At 39.1% G+C, this 7,549-nt stretch overlaps 2 non-coding genes across 2 annotated transcripts; both read right to left on the bottom strand.

Annotated features, from left to right (window-relative positions):
- Positions 1–1,538: 1,538 nt before the first annotated feature.
- On the bottom strand, positions 1,539–1,610 carry trnat-cgu (transfer RNA threonine (anticodon CGU)). The gene has a single exon. It is a non-coding gene; the product is annotated as a tRNA-Thr (tRNA).
- A 5,557-nt stretch (positions 1,611–7,167) lies between these two features.
- On the bottom strand, positions 7,168–7,249 carry trnas-gcu (transfer RNA serine (anticodon GCU)). Its single transcript has one exon. It is a non-coding gene; the product is annotated as a tRNA-Ser (tRNA).
- Between the last annotated feature and the right edge of the window lie 300 nt (positions 7,250–7,549).

Genomic DNA, 7,549 nt, shown 5'->3' with positions numbered 1-7,549 from the left:
GCTTTAAATTTGTCGTTTACTGCAAGAGTTGTTTTTTCTGAAATTCCTCGCATTTGAGCCAGCACTAAAATATTTCATTCCCGTCGCTGAATACATCGTGGAAACGGTATTTGCAACAGAATGCTGTCACACATGAAACCTTTTTGTTATTCGGTTCTGAAGTTTGAAAATGAAAATAAAACGGGGATCACTTCATAGACTTGAAAGAAGTCCAAGCAGCATAAAAACCCGCGAATTCTCACAAAGGCTGCACCTTTCTTCTGCTGCTTTTATAAATCAGCCTTAAACATTTGAATGCATACCTTACTGCTGCTAATCACATTCACGTGTTTACGAAGCTTTTTTCTGTCCGTTATGTTTTTTCTAAGTAGTTTCTCCGTTTTCCTCGTACTGTGATTGTCAGCGAGCACAACAAGACTGAAACAGTGTAAAGGCAGGTAAAAAAGACAGGGTAAAACGCCTGACTGTCGGGAGTGGGATTTGAACCCGTGCCTCTATTTGGAGAGCGAAACACAAAGCTTAAAAGACACGAATCTGTGAATTTGCTGTTTTAAAACGCTCGACTATCCTGAAGAAATGGGTGCTGATTGCACCAGTTGCATCCGATTTTCCGTAACTTTAGGACGATTGATACGACTGGACGAACAAAATTTGTGGCGTTTAGCATGACATGGAAAACGGTACCGGAGCATTCGGGTCCGGACTACCAGACTCAGAAACAGTTTTTACCCCCGCACTATCAAACTATTAAACTCCTAGCCTCTCTCACTCTCACCTATGATCTGAACCTCACAGTGCCTTCTTTCTTATTAAAAACCCAAACACACATTGAAAATCTACCTCTACCATACATGTCAAAAGCTCACTCCCCATAATTTCTATCCCTTTATTTCATTCTTTTGATGCATGTTTTTGCACATAACCTGTTACCTTTTTGTTGTTTTGCACACTGCCTGTTGTTGTTTTTTGCACATCGGCTGTTGTCTCTGTCTTTCTTTTGTAATACAATTGTATTGTTGTTGTGTTGTTGTGTTTTTTTCTTTGTACTACTTATGTCCGAGAGCTAGCTAAATAGCATTTCGTTATACCATATACCTGTGTATAAGTATAATGACAATAAACTTGAACTTGAACTTGACATAGTCTTGCAGGCAGTATATACGCATGCTGACGCAGCTACCCACCTGAACTATTATTTTATCGTTTACTCGTTTAAAAAAACACGGTCTTCTCGTTCCTAAGTCAGATTTTTAGTGCTTTCGAACGTTACTTCCAACCTGGACTGACAGCTCACCCGATCTGTTTGTGATCAGACCATGGAGTGGGGGGCTGTACCAAGCGCACGTTCCTTCCCAATGCTGAGGTGATCATTCGGAAGATGGGTGTGAAGAGAAACAAGCTTTGTCGACTAAAAAACAAGGCAGGATATGCAAGAATACTAATCACTGGCGACAGTTACGCTCTCTTACTATTCAGACTCCTACATTGCGAGTTTTTTGAAGACTTTGAAACTAAAGGAAAGCAGTGACAAATGAAACAGGCACAGGTGGGGTTTGAACCCACGATTTTCGGTTTACGAGACCGACGCCTTACCACTTGGCCACCGCGCCTTCAAACAACATAGGAATAATGTTGTTCAAATTATTTCTGAATCTGGTTTACATCGCCTGGAGGCAGCAACAACAATAAAAGGGATACTTAACAAGGAGATACGCTGTAGCAGTGCGACTACAACAGATGCTCCTGAAGAGACTGGAGGTTTAAGCCAGCTCCTTAGAGCGCTTGGCCGCGTTACTCTCAACAGCGGCTCTTCAGCTCTTGTTGTTTGACCTAGTGGTTTTATAACGCGTGGAAACGACCGCAACTTCTTTTTCTGAGATGCTTTCTCTCACGTGGTGAAATCTCGACCTCTTTGGCATCTCTGGCTATAGTTCTTCAGTAGAGCAGGCTTTCACACCTCTGCTTATAGTACCCTTGAAGTCATTTTATTTTTACAGGAAGACGCATTCCCTAACGATCTCTCCTGTTTTAGAAATGCTTCATAAGGCGTGTTTGATTCAACGGACAAACAGTATACTAATTGTACAATGCAGATCTATGGGGCATTCGTACTGGATTTGACTGGGATTCTGAAATACTTCTTGCAAAGGTATTCAGACTTTCTTGAACCTAGAATAAAAACACAGACCTGAAACTCCTTAGCTTCCAATCTCTGATGTTGCTCTCCTTAAACTCGGACGTGATGTTCTGCAGACGTGTGCATAATGTCCTGTTTTCTTACAGTGTAGACATTTTGCTGTTCACGCTCCGCATTCATCTGCTTTGTGCGTTGTCAACATGTAATGTCAGCCGTCCCCTGTTCTTCTATATCTCTAGCATGACTGCGTCCTGCTGCTCGGCTTTTGTTTGTAAAGTTTGAGCGAGCACCCCGTTCAGTGTCACTTTGTCACTGTGGTCAGAAAGCATTCTTGATTCTGCTTGAGCTGCTTCATGAATTCTAGCGACTTTAAGAGCTCTTTCTAAAGTCAGCCCTTCCTCCTGCAGCTCCGAGGTTCAGTAGAAGCGGTGGAAAAAGATGGGCATAAGCAAAGCTTCTCGGCGCGGCTGCCATACCCAGTGGGCATTGATTCGTCGAATATACGTATATTTACGGCGAAAATACGGCTATACGTATATATACGTCGCCTCGAACGTATATATACGTATAGCCGTATAGAAAGCACAGAAAGCACAGACTGCTATATACGTACATATACAACTAAGAGTATACGGCACTCTGCACAGTGTACGAAGTAAATTATTTTCGCAGTAATTAATTTATTATATTTACTATATTTATTATACACGTGTAAATTAATTACTGCGACACGATACATACAGTAAAAAGCCTCAGACACTGTGTTAGATGTGTTTTCGACGTTATATATGCGTTTATTCATGTCGTCGATTTTACGGTTGCAATTCGACGTTGATTATACGTCGAGGCGACGTATATATACGTATAGCCGTATTTTCGCCGTAAATATACGTATATTCGACGAATCAATGCCCACAGCTTGGCATACAAGGGTTTTGCTGAGGGGGTCTTGCCACCTGCCCGAAAAAAAACAGTAAAATGTTTGAGTGCCTATAGAGTTTCTATTTTTATTTTCTTGAGAAAAGTTGATACCATTTCCTGGACACCCCGTCCCCCATCAGTGCGCGGTGCCCGGGGAAAAATCTGTAGGGGGGCGTCTGAAATTCTGAGGGGGGTGATATTTCGGTTGAAACGGAGCTGTACGGTGCAGCTACCCAAATGAAATCTCGTAGCTATGCCATTGATTAGTGCTTCATGATAGAAGATAACGACTAGCAATCTGGTATTTGCGATGAAGTTCAGTTTCACATTTTTCGTCACTCTCACGGTTTGTATTGCCTGGAGCGAAAAGTACCATAAGCGTTCATTTTTGCAGCTACATGGACGTTCTGAATCGTTAAGAAAAAAATGTTGTAAAACCAACAGAAAGCACAGACTGCTATAACTAGTCCTAGTTATATAACGATTTTAAGTATGATGATAAACTACTGCAAGGAATCGGTCCACATGAGCAAACAGGATCATAATGTTGACACTCAATAACAACACTGATATGTGCAGTTCCTGGACGGATATCCCTCCTGCCCATCAAACAGACTGAGTGACTGTTCGTGTCATTTAGTGTTGTCTGACCATTGACAAAGTACAACTATTTTTTTAGGACGCAAATTAAGTTAGGTAAATCTTTTTGCCCAAAACTGAAGGGGCGACATTCCTCCCTCCCCCCGTGATGCCAGGCCTGTACCCATCCTATTCCATAATGTCATTATATATAATACCATACAACAGTGACCGATCCTTACTAACTGCATGCGTTAAAATTGCACATCAGCTCATAGCAGGGGGCACATAGCCGCGATGTATTATCAATGTTAAATTTCAACCATAATATCGACAACATTAATAAACGCATACGTTGAGAAAATATCGAACCCAGCATATTTTCCGGTTATATACCACAATGCATTGCTAATATTCGTTGGTCACCATTTTGGACACGTTTTTCAAACGTAGAAGTATATCCGCAAATATCTCAGCAATCCTCTTTTGACGAGTAAGTATGAACAATAATAATAGTATCTGAATACATACAGATCTTTCTTAATATTATTTTGATTAAAATAGTACGTGAATAAGCAAAAAATGGCACATAAAAATAGTGTGAATGGGGAAGATGACACAAAATCGTTTTGCCGTTTCTCTATTCTTATTCTATGTTGTACTTTCAAACTTTGGGTACTCTTTAATTAGGACAGACTTTATTGCTCAACTGCTATGATGCAAGCCAAATTTTATACATTTATTTCAGCTTTGAGCTTAGTAAACCGTTCATTTTTTAGATTATACTAAAGAAGATATTAATCATCATTTATTTGGGAAGTAATATTATATAATTTTCTCCTAGCTGCGGTGCTGAAGTCCCACCCTACATCGACAGAAAAAGAAATAAAGGAGCACGCAATGTGTTACTTGAAAAATGCATATGCAAGGCAGGGGGCCAGGAGATCTGGACACTGAAAATAATAGGTTTTTGGTTCTAACTGTTAGGACAATTAGACAGGGTTTGCAAATACATTGCAAATATTTGTAATATTTGCATTGCATTGTAATATTTTTTTTCTTGGAAATATAGAAGTTGTACATTTTAAAATGTATATTTGAATCAAAATGTGGTTTTGAGTTAGTGTGTTAATGTAATTAGTTTGTGTTTGTCATTACTATACTGTATATTGCCATGTTACCAGAATTTGTAGCTGAAGTTTAAGACTAGTTGTGTTTTTTATGATTATTGCCCATATGTTGATTGTTGATTGATTGTATACAATGTATAATTTGAAATACATATGTTTCAGGTGTGAATGTGTATTTTCAGAATACATTTCTAAACCTAATCATTGGCTTGGTTTACTAGTTTCTACACCTATAAAACCTATCTTTGATGTATAATAGACCTCTACCTATATACGTATAATAGACCTCTAATGTTATCCGTATAATAGACCTCTTACCATATACGTATAATAGACGTCTAAAGTTATCCGTATAATAGACCTCTAACCATATACGTATAATAGACGTCTAAAGTTATCCGTATAATAGACCTCTAACCATATACGTATAATAGTCCTCTAAAGTTATCCGGAACTCCAACCATATATGTATAATAGTCCTCTAAATTTATCCGTATAATAGAACTCCAACCATTTATGTATAATGAACGTCTAAACATAGACGTATAATTGACGTATAACTTTAGACGTATATTAGAATTTCATTCTAGACGAATTGCAGACCACATTTAGACGTCTAAGGTATGCGTTTAATAGACGTATATTATACGTCTTTTGCCCACTGGGAAGGTTGTGTAGGACCGCACACACTACGATGTCAGTGTTGAATAGCGTGGTTTAAAAGCTTTTTCACTAACCAGTAAGGAGTAGAAACCTAAAGTCTTCTGATCCGTAATCAGACACGTTATCCATTGTGCCATTGGCGTTTGTATTGCATTCCCATCCAGCACCACATTGAGTTCAGAGCCGCTACTATTCATGTGTTTTGTACATGTGTCTAGTTACTACGTCTTTCATTATGTCTGGTTTAAAATAATGTATCTTTAAAACAGACAAAGGGTTTATGAGTCTCCCTGAAATTCACACACGAAGAATAAAAGATATCGCGATGAAAGAGAATACAAAAATGCCGGCGATAGAAAACGGAGCGTCTTAAGTGCGCGCTATCACTGAACTAAGCTCCCGATCGGTAAGTTTGTCGGCGGGTTTTTAATTGTGTTAGGAAGCGCAAACAGTCAACAGTGTACATTTTAAAGGTCTAAGCAAAACAATCAGACTTGAGGATTATTCAGAACAGGAGCCTCTACTTCTTTGTATACTGAGCTTTCGGGTGAATGTCAAAGTGAAAGACAAATAAGCAATTTTCCCTTTTTGATTAAGGAACAAGAAAACACCATCCTTTGAATTGGATTCAAACCAGGGACATAAGAAATACTCGCTGCTTTTTCAACAATCTTAAGAGCTAGCAACTGAGCTATCGAGAGGTCAGAAAATAAACGTTTTGTCACACGCGTTGCCCAATGTAGTGTAGTGTTCCTCTTTATTTAAATCCCAGTTCGACATCAAAATACCCACTCCCATAGTCTCGTTTAGTAGAAGAAATGGACCAGGCTTCTACTCTATAAACGTCCAGAGTTCTTATAAAACATTTAAAGGGATATCAGTGCTGGCGGAAATTGACTCTTTTTCTAGTGGGATCAGGATCACATAAAACCTTTCGTTTGGATTGAGAAGAGGATCATGTTGACACTCAAAACATACTAACCTTTGCTTCTTTCGAGGACGAATGGATTATTGAGCTGCGAACATCAGTTCAAATCAAATCTCTCCAACTGCAGTTGCTTCTTTGAGAGTTTCTTCAAATCTTTCAACTGAACGTCAATATCGAGGGATATTGATGGTAATATCATACGGATTTTGGTTTTCTTTTGATCGAAAATTGTATTAAAATACAAGCCTCTTTCACATTTGTATAATACTTTCCGTTGCATCCTCAGATAAAAATTCTAAATACCACAAAGTTACAATATATGGAATAGCATTTATTTTAAAATGTATTTTAAAATTTGCATTTATTTAGAGCTATATTTAGAGCTTAGTAAAGATAACATTGCTAATATTGATGGAGTAGAAATGTAAGATGAATTGATAGCTTTTTCTGAGCTAAAAAAGTCCTACAACGCCTCCTGTAACAGGTAAGGACTCATAGCAAGACAGTGCTATTGCATTGCGCATTTTGCAGATACGACCAGTTTCTGCTTCTGGTGAGTGCATTTTTTCCAAACTGAAATTAACAAGAACATTTTCAAGATGCGCCATGTCCCTAAATCGTTCATCAGGACTACTATTAATGTCAGGTGAAAGCAGTACAAAGCATAAATTTAACCTATTAAGAGACTATATCTGTCAGCTACTGCTGTAAGCCATATTCAGCCAACGCTAGAAATATTACTACTCTACTACAGTAGATAAAGATAGCAAGTCCAACTTAGAAACGGATCACAAGTCGAAGACATAAACCGACGAGGGTGGGATTTGAACCCACGCGTGCAAAGCACAATGGATTAGCAGTCCATCGCCTTAACCACTCGGCCACCTCGTCTCGCATACCACTTCCCCTTGGGCATGATTTTGCTCGGCGACCAGGCTCAGCGCACATCGACCTCAGATGTCTCAGAGCGGTGTGTCCAAGCGGCTGTATAAGAATAGGTAATAGGTTTATTCCATGCTGAAAAAAAGAAGAAAGAGAACACAATGTTTCGGCCGTGGAGTCTTCTTCATGTGTGAGAGAGACAGGACAGTAGGCAAAGGTAAAGTAGCGGGAGAACAAAGGTTTGAGGGTGGGTACCCACCTGTATAAGAATAGTGTTCTGCCGGTGCTGTGGTAAAGCTGGTTAAAACA

Source organism: Atractosteus spatula, chromosome 10 (genome assembly GCF_055471065.1).
Source record: "Atractosteus spatula isolate fAtrSpa1 chromosome 10, fAtrSpa1.hap1, whole genome shotgun sequence".
NCBI lineage: Eukaryota > Metazoa > Chordata > Actinopteri > Semionotiformes > Lepisosteidae > Atractosteus > Atractosteus spatula.
This window is presented reverse-complemented; position numbering and strand designations above follow the sequence as displayed.